Source organism: Eubalaena glacialis, chromosome 14 (assembly GCF_028564815.1).
Source record: "Eubalaena glacialis isolate mEubGla1 chromosome 14, mEubGla1.1.hap2.+ XY, whole genome shotgun sequence".
NCBI lineage: Eukaryota > Metazoa > Chordata > Mammalia > Artiodactyla > Balaenidae > Eubalaena > Eubalaena glacialis.
In genome coordinates, this window is record NC_083729.1 from 76,634,900 (window position 1) to 76,648,680 (window position 13,781).

The 13,781-nt window shown below is 36.1% G+C and overlaps 1 pseudogene; it reads left to right on the forward strand.

The window, feature by feature from the left end:
* Positions 1–10,916: 10,916 nt before the first annotated feature.
* Positions 10,917–11,766, forward strand: LOC133105011 (serine/threonine-protein phosphatase 2A regulatory subunit B'' subunit gamma-like; annotated as a pseudogene).
* The last annotated feature ends 2,015 nt before the right edge of the window (positions 11,767–13,781 follow it).

Below are 13,781 nucleotides of genomic sequence, written 5' to 3' on the forward strand. Positions count from 1 at the left end.
GCAAGTATCATAATGCCCTCCAAATCTGTGGATTAATATAGGTGTAAGAACCTTACAGTTATTATGATATAGTGAATTAGAGAATTTATTTTTCAAATGAAAATTTCTTAACTTTTTCCACCTATGGATAGAACATCAATTATAAGCCAATGATATTGATATAATTAATTCCTCATTAGTCTATTACTATCATTATTTAGATCCTGCTTTAAAGATGAATGTCCATCTGATAAGGCCATTGATGTCTCAGAACACATGTGAGTTATAGCTCAGTATATGTACGATTTAAATAATAAAAATATATAGAAAACTAAATAATATACATCAATAAGTGTGCATGCAATTATTATTAAAAGTTCAAATTAAATTTTCTTCTTGGCTTTAAGATAGATTGATATGTTATTTAAATCTAAAGTTGGAAAAACTTTAAGAGCAACTCAAGTTTTAGGATTTCAGATTTTGTGTAGAAGTTGATGTCTATTATAACTGACCTTTAGGGCAAATACATTACAGTTATATCCTTATCTGTGCATCTAAGTAATAAAACTAGTTTTGCCATAAAACCAAATGAATTGATTAAATTCACTAGAAAACTTCCTTATGGAAATGCTTCATAAACATTATTGTTGAAAACATATTCAGCAAAAAAACAAGACACTTATGCATACCTAAACCTAAAGAGGTGATTCTGGTAGTTATTACCATTGAATTTAAGAATATATTAGCAGATAAATATAGATATTGTGCTTTCAGGCATTTCTTCATAGTTATAAAATTGGACTTGGCAAATTCTGAATATTTTTTTTCAGCATATATATTCTGAGGTAAATTTTAATAATATAAGAAAGTAATAGTGAGCCACGTTCTTTGCAAGCTGGTTGGAGAACGGGCATGCAGATATATGCTGCTTGATCCAAGCATGTTAGCTTGCATTCCTTGCATAGAACCACAGCAGGTCTTCTACATACTCATCGTGTTTTAAATATCTCAAGCTAGGACAGCCTTGGGCCAAGAAATGTTAGATGATCAGCAGTATGGAATGGTTAGGTAATCTCCGATCCAAAGTATGACTCCCACACAATGTAGTTGCTATCAGGAATCCCCATTCCTTTTAGAAAATAATATTTGTTTTAAAACATAAATATTCCAGGGGAAAATTTACTAGATAAATATTTTTTCATTCAATTGAGTTGCAAAATGTTTTTGTATCAGATCATTTCCCAGTAACAGAATTTTTTTGAGAAAACAACATCATTCAGGAAAAAAATATAAGTTGTTTCCTAAAGTTGAAGAAAAATAGGATTACGAGAAAAACTATACAAGAGTGGTAAAGTACTTCTATATGAAAGTTCTCTTAGGACTAACTTATTTCAAGAACACAGAATTATTTATTAAGCATATTCATTTTGTTTATTAAATGTTTTTCATATATGTTATTATCCTCAATTACTGAGCACTTATGCGACAGGTGACTGCTAGATATGTGTTATATGATCGAATCCTTCAATACTAAAAAGAACAGATTATAATTACATGATAAAGATGAAGAAATTAAACTTCATTTAATTTGAATAACTGTCCCAAGGCCCCAGTAAGCAATGGAAAGAGATTTTAAACAAGTTAGCCTGACTCCTGAGCTCATGTTCCTAACCACTGCATTATCCTGTTTCTTTTTGCCTCCTCAAACTCTCAGTTACCTGTGGAATGAGTATTACCATCTCCTCTTGACAGATGAAATAACTGAGACTTAGGAATTAAAAATAACTTGCTCAAGTTCGTGTGGATAATTATTACTGGCCTCATTTCATTGGAATTTCGACTTTGGATGCCAAACTTAGTGAACTCCCCTTGCTTCTCTATCCATATAAGAACTGTTCATTGATATGGGGTGGGTGGGGGAGGGCGAGGAATGTCCCTGAGGTGATGTAACATTGTTTAAGGATGCATTCCATACCTGAGAGATACATAGGGACATGCCCACATCACCGATGTCTTTGGATTGCTAACCTGCGTCAATAATTTTTTGTTGCCATCAAAAGAATAATAATTTAAAAAATTAAGTAGAAAAGAAATCATTCTTTTTTGCCTTGTGGTTTTGCTGGATTTTTTTTTTTTACCGCAAAAGATAACTAGGTGAATCGACTTTGAATTACTGACTTCCAAGCTATAAAAACACAATACCTAATTCTAAGGGATCAAGGCCAAGGATATTACCTGAGTCAAATACCTGTTTGCAGTGACACTGATGTCCCATATGACCCAAGTCATATCTGGTAGTGCGGGGAGACCAAATACACCTTACCAAGTACCCAGTACTGTGGCGAGAGAAAAATATGAGAACTTGAATAATTTGGCAACAGCATTAAATCTCTGATGTCAGAGGTGACAATCAATCCCAAATGAAGGCTAAATGATGAGAAAACCAATATACACTTACTTGCAAGCAAGGCGTAAGAGTTCTTTATTTGTTGGACACAGCAAGGACATTCAGGAGGATAATGGCTCTACTGCAGGAATTGGATGCTCACATGTCTAAAGAGGTCAGTGCAGATAAGTAAATGCATGAACAAATTGTTCTTTGGAAGCAAACACAATTCATTCAGTAAATGTCTAAGAATAGTCCACTTTAGCAATAATTATACTATACCTCACTTTCTAAAAAATGCATCCCTCTCTAACTTTCATTTTTTGGAGTTTGAGTAATATTTCACTGACCCTTAGTTTTACTAAATGGAAAACTATAGTGCAAAGGGAAGGATGAATGCCAACCAAGAGTAGCTTTCTGTGACGGGAAAAAGAGAGAAAATGGGAACTACAGCAAATCAGAGTGTGCAGGCTCCTTCAAAACAGCGATTTCGAGAAAAAGCCAATTTTTGCCATACAGGAATGTTGACACTGGTTGTTGACAATCTGATTTTCTAAAAGAAGCAGATGATCTCGGTTTTGTAAAATCAATTCATTTTGATTTGGCAATTAAGTGATATTAGACAACTTCTGTATTGGTAAACATTATGTAGACCATGGCAAATCATTCGAATCTGGTCCAGAGATCCCAATTTTCAACTTCTGCTGGAATGTACAAGATCATCACGATTCTAGAGTATTTAAGGATTTTAGTTGGATTATGGGAGAAATCATGAAGCCGAGATTAGCATCAATGTCCAGGATACATATAATTATTTATTTAAAACTCCTGCTATTCTTTGTACTTCATTTTATTGGCTGCCATACTCAGGCAAGTTTGCCACTCCTCTAGATATGTATCAATAAAATCCCTACTCCAGATGGGCTCCAATCCAAACACTAACTTGAAAAATGTTTGTTTTAAAAGTCAAGCATTGATGAAGGTTTATTAAGTCATAGTTGATACCCAATAAGGTATCCAGTCTGTTAAATAACTAGTGAACCATGACCTCCATCCATCTAAGTGCACTCTCATCCCCGATTTACCATTTTCAACCCTTTTGAGCTGCATAAATGTCTAGCACAAAGGAAAGAAGAAGTCTAAACAGGATTGTAGAGAAAAGACAATCTCAGAATTACTCCAATATCATTAGAAATCCAAATTCCCCTATAAATTTGCATTTCCTTTACCACTTCCCTATCTCAGACTATTTTCATTGGGACAGTTGCCCCAAACATTCAACCTGTTTACTCCAAAAGCTATGTAAAATTTTAAGCATGGAAATGGTTTTGTTCTTCCTGCCTCAGGCTACTTCTTATTAAAAATCAAGGAATAAACCAGGAAGGAAAATTTTTCTTCTCAGATTATAAAATAATTTTCATATGAAAAAGAAAAAATAGTGAGATGTCAGGTTTCTTTTTCCAAATCAGAAAGCAAAGCAAGGAAGAAGGTGACAACATGTTTGACAAGAATTAAATGGTATAAAATAAGATGATTTGAAAGTATTTACTTATATTTTATGATGAATTTTGCTGTGAGGGCTACATTACTCCTTCTAATTTCTAGAAACTTTAATATTTCTGCTGTCTACATTCGTATCATGAACAGTGTTAACTGGTTATATTTCTCCTAGAATGCCTTTCAATCGATTATGTGCCTCAGATGAAGGAAACAATAGTACCCAGCAATTCGGTCCTATTCCACTGCAATTATGCCTCTCAACGTGGGCTAAGGGTGAAAGGGTGCTAAATTTTAAACGGTTCCCATTGTCAGTGAATAATAAACATCTTTTTTCAAAATTAAACATCCTCTCTATTCACCAATTTACATATCTATATTCATTAAGGACCAATCACAAAATTCCTTTCAAATAGCAGTTTTCTGGATGACTCCTACTCTATTCTGATCATTTGCCTTAATTGACAGTACTGCAATTCTTAGATATTGACTTATGACATGCCTAGTTACTACTGCACTACCGACATACTTTCTTTAAAAAATTTGAAATTAAAATGCACAAAACTACATATTTTAATATAATGCACAATAAAGATCACAATATAATCTCTATAAGTATATATAAAAGTAAGTCACACCAGGGTTTTTTTTTTTTACCCAGTGTGGGTTCTTTTTGGCTTAGAGTGGCATTGTGCCAGACAAAGTATCTGTTGTAATTGAAGAGTTTCTTAGCAAGGCTTAGAAAATTAAAGGATTAAACAAGGGTTTGAACTGTTCAAAAAATGTGGATGATTTCTTGAGATATGTTTCTCAAAAAAAACTTTCTCACATTCTATTTTGTCTAACCCACAAACTGGCCTGACCTCTGCCTCCTCCATGACCATTTCTTCTGATTTTAACCCTATGCATTTCTTTAGCACACACAAAAACCATTGTCTTTGTAGATTTGACAGCATATTTCTGCATCTTTTATTAAAATATAATTACTAGAAATGCAGAGACTTTATCTGTCTCTTATCCCCATCAGGGGATACTTTAGGCATTAAATTACTATCTACATCATCTAGCTATCCATTCTGTGTTTGTTCCTCTCTGAAAGAGAAGGTGAAAAATTATTTGTGCTTAGTCACTTTTTATATTGGAAGGTTCAAGTATTCTATCCAATTTTTCCTATACACCCCCTGGCAGTGAAGCTTTATCATCTCCCTGAGCAGAGTTGGTTCTCACTGTAGGCAGCTTGCCAAGAAATGTTCTTCTTTTCTGTTATGATAGCAAAAGTGTAGGCATTTCCGCTTTGCCAAGCCCTGAATTCCTGTAAAAGCCTTGAGAAACACCACTTTCACAACTAAAAACATCCCTTACCAACTCTAAGAAAATGTTTCAAGGTGAAGGAACACTGACAAGCTACAGGCTGGTGGGTTTTTCCCCCTGAATTTTTAGCCAAGCATAGCTACCAATCTTCTAGGCAAACTCTGTTATAGGACCTCGCTTTCCCAAAGCAGGAGCAATGCCAAATACCTATATATCCTGGGTTGAAAGGAACTCATTTGGGATAAAAGAATCCCAGTTTGGGGAAAGTAAAAGGGAAAACGTCCCTTATCTACTAAAAGCTTTTACTCTTCCTGGAATGGAAGATGAAATTCCAAGTACTTCATCTAAATCCTATTATATTTCATCTCTTCCTCTGCCTCATCTCTCAGGGAGAAAATGTGTGAGATTGCAAAGGAAGAGCATTCAAGATATTATGAGAAGAGGCTACTATTATCGAGACTTAAAAGAGCATTGGAAAGCAATTCCATTCATCGGAGGCTTGTTTGTCCAACTGTAAAATGAAAAGTTTTCATTAGAAATATAAGGTGTGCTTCAATCATCACAGTTGAAATAGTGTGAATATTTCAGTGATAAATATAATTTAACTGAGTTAAATTCCATTTACCTTAGCTGCTGTGGACAATTATGCTTTCCAAAAATCCTTCCATTCTTTAGAAAATATTGCCAAAAAATGATATTTGAGATGTAATGTTTGGAAGGTTGCTGATACAGTTATTATTTTGGTTACCCTTTTTGAGAGCGATATGATAAACTAATTAAGTTTCACATTCAAATAATTGACCTTGCTTGAATGGTTTTGGCAACACTTCCTTGTGCCCAAAAAGGTCCCAAGAGCTATGCAACGGAGAAAAAAAAAAAAAAAAAAAAAAAAAAAAAAGGACTGCATAGGAAAATTATGTAATCTAGGTGATTCATTTAGTGAATATGTAAATGCTCATCTCTAAGTAGAAGGACTCTGGGTAAGGGGATCTGTTGACCTACAGGCATGTTGGGAAAATCTTGAAATGCTGATGGAAGAGTATGTGTCTATTCCATTAGAGAGAAGATAAGTAAGATTCAGGTGATGAATTAGTGGATAAAGTAAGCCATAAAATTTAGGCTCGACAAGACCGCATTCAGGGAATAGACAAAAATCATCATAGGTTACAACATCAAATATCAGATTGCATTTTATCAACAGGGCAGGAGGATACCTTACCTATTTTTGAAATGGAAGTTCTGCATCCCACGTCTCATATGTTGAGTGAGGCAAAAAGTTTCTAAGGCAAGGAAGCAGCAAGAGGTCCAACAACTTCATCAATATTCAGACTAAAATCCACTTACCACTGACAGATGGAAAGTTATCCCATTTCATCCTATGTTTAGAGAATATCCAGTGACATAGTTCCAAATACAAATTCATGAGCACAAAACTTTTTGTTTAAAGTGTTGAGCTCAAATCCCTGTATTACAGTTTTACATTCTATTGCAGCCCTAGTGCAAATGCAAAAGAACTTAGCACAGTTCTGTCTGTAAATTCACCCCTTTTTGCCCAGATTTCTTCCTCAAATTAAATAATGATAGTTCATTTCACTTTAATGGAATTAATTTTCTCCACTTCTTTAACCAGTACTATAGATCCCTCATTAACGTTTTCCCACATTTGTGTTTACTTACAGGAAACATACATTAACACCAAAGCAGTATGCCATCATTTTAAGCCCTTCTATCAAAGCAAACAAATGCAAGAAAAGCTCTTCAAATCAGCCTGAGTTCCCAGGATTATATTAAAGGAAACATAATCCTTTAATAGAAACCAAATATTATCAGATTTAATACATAAAATTAAATTCAGTATCAAATTTCCTACATCTTGAGGAAAACCTACTGGCAAAGAAAATTATGGTTTAAATGCTAACAAACCAAACTTTCTTTTTTTGTATTGCACTTATGATAGGTTTCAAAAACATAGTGCTGCTTAACTAACAGAGTGTTATTAATGAAATACTGAAATAATTTTTTTATGCTGGGACTGCACACTTTCAGAGGATATCTAGTATTTACTGTAAACTCTCTGAAAGATTAAAAAAATTAAATACAAGCATTGATTCCATGTATTTCTTTTGAATTTAAACATGTTGATTAACGTTACTGTTATTTAAAATTAAGTCAAATAATCAGAAGATATTCAGAAGGATTTTAAAACAATAAAGTGGAGGCTTAGACCCATGTTGAGAGAACAGGAGGAGTGAAGGTCAGAGGAAGTTCCACTAAGGGCTTCAGCCTGCAATACAGGAAGGGGCGAATTTTAAGAGCTTGCCTGGAAGCTGCTGAGATTCTTAGGAACTGGGAAGATTCAAACAACTACCTGTTTATACTGTAGCTTCTCTATAGCTTGCCCCTGACGCCACTATGAAGCATAAGCTTGGAATTTCCACCAACTCTCTCAGGCTGCTTCATCTCTATAACTAGAAGCTACTTTGAACTTCACATCTTCCCCTTAATCTTTTGTAGCTGCCTCTGAAGAACTGTGCCCTCTCTTCCCTTTCTGCCCTCAGAACTCCCTGAGCACTTTGCACTGACAAGTTCCAATCTGCAACCACACTGAAATCGGGAATTTGAACCTAAATTTCTGGATCTCTTCTTCTTCCATTCTTTCTCCACTACAACCATGGGAACAGATTTCCAAGGGAGCTCCTAGAAACAAAATTAAGAAGGAATTGTCAATTCAGTCCATATTTTTTCATACTGTGCACCATAAAAACATATTCTAAATTTATGCAAATACATTTTAGGTCAAATTCCAATACTTAAAACTTTCTCAAGATTGATTCTCAAACTTTTGAAAAGCAAAACTACATTTTTAAATGATACACCTATCCTTATTTGGTGTTGTTATTTTCTGTTTCTCCCCCCACCCCTCAATTTGGAATGTGTTAGTCTTTAATGTGCTTTGATGGGGAGATCTGAAGACCCCACTGTCCAAGGTGATATGCATCTTCCATAGGAAGCTGCAATTCCTTGGGAATGGGCAGATTTGACTAGATTCCAATATAATAGGTCTGTTTTATTTTACATAGTAACTGGTAGGGAAAACAAGAAAAATGGGCCAAAGACCATAAGTATTATTCACCTGTGTTTCCATAGACCATCTGAAACTACTTCAAAAGCTATGAAAAAATTAGTTGAAATAGAAATACAAGCAACCCAAGTGAGAAATTGTCTAGCTCTGAAATCTTTTAAAGATGTTCTCTCAAATAAATGTCACTTAAACTGTTCAGAGTCAGATACTACTTCAGGTTCGAATTCTTTTGAGATGAATAAAAAAATGCCCATCTCTTCACAAAATTCTAACTGCCAAGCCAGTGCATTATTTAACTGGCAAAGAATGCAATAAATGAGGGACATATTCACACAGGGAGGTTGCTAATGACCAGGATACTGAGCTCATAGCTGAATTCAGTCCAAGTTTGTATGGCTAAATATTATTAACATCAAAGTTTCTGTGTGAGGGTTCTGTGCTTCATGAGTTATTGATTTCAGACTCTTCCCTGAGGGAGACATAATAAAGGCACTACAGCACTGATGACCTCTGTGCTCTTCCTAAGGCAAATCTCAAATATCTGGAGATAATATCCTTTCTTTTCTGGGTTGATTGGTGTGGTCCAGTGTCCAACAATCGCTGTTTGTCCAAAATAAGAACAAAGTAACTCATGTACATAACTGCTTTCAACACAGCACCACCAACAGAAGAGTTTATGTGGGAAAGGGGACTCCACATGCTTTGGTAGAGCGAATCTCTCCAGTATAAGTGCTTCTAAGTTCAGAAATTGAGTCTTGAAATTCTTCCGCTGAAGGCTGTTCACCCAGATTTGATTGTTGTATGCTTCACTTTGCCTTTTGCCTTTTGGAACCAATTTAAGCACAAGGAAGAAAAAAAATAAAAATAAAAAAAGGAAACAGAAACATAATGGCCTTTTTAGGCAGCATATTTTCCCTAAGTGTTGGACTAGTGAAGTAGTGGTGAGAAGCTGTCTGGTTACCAGTAGTAACTTGTCACTTCAGCAGGTTTTAAACTTTCTAGAAGACCAGAGTTCATCTCAATAATATTAAAATGGAGGAAATATAGAAAAAATATTTATGAGAAGATTATTTTACAAAATTTGAGAGCATTAAGCAAGATTCATATCTGTACTTTTGGATGGTGCAATTTTCCATGTTTGGATACTGATAATTATTTTTCCTTAATATTTCATATGCAAAATGAAATGAAGAGTCAATTAAGAATGTACCTACCAACATGCCAAAAAAGGGCCAGATAGAAACAGTATGATTAACTGCCTGAAAGTTATCAGAAAACCAAAATGCATCAGGTAAACTCTTCATCTTTTGTCTCTGAGAGAGTGACACTAGCCTTTGAGAAAGATTCTATAAAGGGATGCTCAAGAATTTTGGAAAATAAATGTAAGGTAAACTCCAGTTTATCTAAAGATCTTAGTGTTTTACTATACATATGGAAAGTTAGCTTTCATAACAATTCTGTTAGAATTTTCTGTCCTATTAAATTGAAACACTGACCTTTATAAGTTTTGAAAATAAATGCAGGAGTTGGACTCTATTTTTTTGATATTTGACCGCTGACAGATTTTAAAACTCAACGTTTCCTCTCCCCCTGTCCTCCATATCTGGGTAAGATGACAAGAAGGCCCAATGTTCCCTCCTTTGGCTCCAGAGGGAGACTTAAACCCTGCCAGCTCCTGCCTGTGCCTGGGAAGTCTCACTCAACCCCACATACTAATCACAACTCAAAACCAGGCCTATCTCCTTTCCCTGCTCCTCAAGCCATTTCAGACTTGTTTGATAGGCCTGTCCTGCTCTCCCCAGAGATCTCAAACATGTCAGTAATAAAACTTTTCATTCCTTCTTGTTGTGTGTGGTGTCTTCAGGCTCAATATTCAAAGCAAATTTGGAGTAAGGACCCATCTGCCTCTGCAGGTAACAATAACAATAAACTGTCTGCTATAACTTACTTTGGGAGATTTTCCTTCATACAAAGTTGGCAGGATTTTAAAAAAGAGGGGCAGTTAGTTAATTAACAAAGCATAACAGTAGTAAGAGAAAAACTAAAAGGTGGTGAAAATTCAAGGAACTTATGATATTTCATTGATTCCAAGATACAACTTTTTTTTCACCTTTAAGAACTCTGAAATCTCAGTCTTATAATTGATGAAATTAAACAATTTGTAAATTTTTCCTTCCTAATGATACATAAATTGATGGTGCATTTTAAAAATTAATGACAGTTCAGTTGTGATAAAATAAAGTAGTCGAATGCCATTTGAATACCTGCATTTTCAGCAGAGAGGGTGTATTTCTGAGTAGAGTTTATGTCTAAATCAAGAAGCAGACAAGTGCCAAAGGGCCAAGACGAAATAAAAGCATGGGCTCCCTTCTGCGCCTTTAAAATACGGCGTGGTGAAGCTGGAAAGCTGCCTTAAGGAGGCTCGCTCTCTGTTTCTTTCACGTCTGCTCTCCCTGCTGTTAGCGGGATCGCCGTATTCTCCGTGGTGGTTACCGTGATCGACTTGGCCGGGTTAGCCGACTTCCGCCCGCGTCCAAGATGGCGATTAAGCGGCCTTCATAACCTTTACGGGGCTGGGCAGTGTTGACGCCGGAGCTGGCAGGGGGTGGAACGGTTAGTAAACAGCAAATGCGGGAACTGCTGGGCCGGCCGGAGTCAGCCATGGACTGGAAAGAAATTCTTCGCCGGCGGATAGCGACGCCCAACGCCGGTCCAAACACTGCTAGCTGAAGGTGAAGTCTTACTACAGACATTAAGAGAAAAATCCAGAGCCGTCTTTCTGCAAAGGAAAAGCAGGGAACTGTTAGATAATGAAGAATTACAGAACTTATGGTTTTTGCTGGACAAGCACCAGACACCACGCATGATTGGAGAGGAAGCGATGATTAATTAGGAAAATTTTTTAAAGGTTGGTGAAAAAGCTGGACCAAAGTGCAAGCAATTTTTCGCAGCAAAAGTCTTTGCTAAACTCCTTCATACAGATTCTTATGGAAGAATTTCCATCATGGAGTTCTTTAATTATGTCATGAGAAAAGTTTGGCTTCATCAAACAAGAATAGGCCTCAGTTTATATGATGTTGCTGGACAAGGGTATCTTCGGGAATCTGATTTAGACAACTACATATTGGAACTTATCCCTACTTTGCCACAATTAGATGGGCTGGAAAAATCTTTTTACTCCTTTTATGTTTGTACAGCAGTTAGGAAGTTCTTCTTCTTTTTAGACCCTCTAAGAACAGGGAAGATAAAAATTCAAGATATTTTCGCCTGCAGCTTTCTAGATGATTTATTGGAGTTAAGGGATGAGGAACTGTCCAAGGAGAGTCAAGAAACAAATTGGTTTTCTGCTCCTTCTGCCCTACGGGTGTATGGCCAGTATTTGAATCTTGATAAGGACCACAATGGCATGCTCAGTAAAGAAGAACTCTCCCGCTATGGAATGGCAACCATGACCAATGTCTTCTTAGAGCGTGTTTTCCAGGAGTGTCTCACTTATGATGGAGAAATGTGATGTTGAGCATCTTTTCATCTGCCTGTTGGCCATCTGATGTCTTCTTCAGAAGAATGACTCTTGGGCTTCCCTGGTAGCTCAGTGGTTAAGAATCCGCCTGCCAATGCAGGGGACACGGGTTCGAGCCCTGGCCCAGGAAGATCCCACATGCCACGGAGCAACTAAGCCTGTGCGCCACAACTACTGAGCCCACGTGCCGCAACTACTGAAGCCCGTGTGCCTAGAGCCCGTGCTCCGCAACAAGAGAAGCCACCGCAATGAGAAGCCCGTGCACTGCAACAAAGAGTAGCCCCCGCTCGCTGCAACTAGAGAAAAGCAATGAAGCAGCAACAAAGACCCAACGCAGCCAGAAACAATAAATAAATAAAATAAAATAATAAAATAAATAAATTTATTAAAAAAAAGAAGCAATATTATATCTTTGTGATTGCATATTTTTAAGGCCATTGTTTGTCTAGACTCAGATGCCTAGAAAAACATGAATGTGATGAAACTTGCCTTAGAAAGACTGAAGTTCTGATATTAAACATTAAGGGTAGCAACAGGAAGCAAATGGAAGCAATAAAGTTAAAACCTCTTCCAAGTACTATGAATCCAACACAAGGGTTAGGAAACCTAGTCTAGACATACAGATAACATCAAAATGTGTAGTTAGGAGGTCAAGGTAGAGCTTCCAAAGGATAAAACAAGTTGAGATAATGAATCTGATCAATTGACAGAATGGATCCCAGATTGAGATAATCAGGTGAAGTTCAGGAGGACTTCTGGACCTCCATTTTATTTGATCTTGTTTGCTTAGGTATATAATCTAAATGTCAAGACTCCTAATAAAATAGTAGTGTAATAATCAAAATAATATCTAACATAAAGTTTCTGTATTAATATTTTGAATGTAATATGTTTAGCACAGGGGGGCCCATGCTAAGGATTAAATATTATTATCATTATTGTTGTTATTATTATTAGCAAAATCTAAAAGTTAGGTGAGGGATTATGCCACATGTTTGCAGACAATGAATTCTGGATTTATTTGAAGGTAACGATGAAGGATGGTGACTAATGGTGAAACCCAACATTTGTGTCTCAGGCTTTTAATTCAGGTCCAAGTAACTGACAATTTTTAAGACCCATTATGTGTCAGCTTCAACCCAGTTGATATGCCTGCTGTTCAGATGAGAATTTTTTTCATAACTTGAAATAGAATGAAATATACAGCAGTAGAAAATGAGTGCCATGTTGTACACTCATTGGACAGATCTCCTCTTGTTGCTTGGGAGGATAAGCCAATCAATTTAAATTTCAATAATTGAAACTTAAAGATTTTGGTAACCTATGTTATATTCTCTCATTCAGCTTAAGTAGCAACAAAGCTAATAGTTTGGAACTATATGAATTTTGTGCTTGTTTCTATATGAGCTCAGAACTCAAATAGAGAAGGGATATATTTGACCCATATAAACTCCAAGGCATCTATTTTCTACAGTGGCTAAATAACTCTACATTGATAGATTTACAGCTTTTCAAATTCAACATGTGTGAAAACAGACTCTTCTGTTCTTTTGAAATTGCTTCGTCCTCTTGGGTGCCTGTCACCATCTACTGTAGTGATATTTTTTACTCAATATCTTTCTCTTACCATCACTCAGGAAAAAACAAACATTAAATGCATAGTTATAACTGCAATAATCCCTGAAATATATTCCTTCCTTTCTTTTCAATTAACACATTATCTAAGCCCTAATTGTCTGACACTTAAGATTTTGCATTTTCATTCTAGCTGGTCTCTGTGTGCCTAGATTTTTCCCTTTTCTCTTCAATTCTACCCTCCACCACCACTTATCTTTCTCAAAGCTCTGATCATACTTTTCCCTCACCAGTGAGTACACATCCAGATCCAAGCTCTCCATCTCATTTTAAAAAGCCTTTCACAATATGACCCTGACTGTTCCCAGCCTTATTTCCGCCAGCACTCCTTGACCTTCCTTCCAAACATTAACGTCAATTTTTGACTGCCT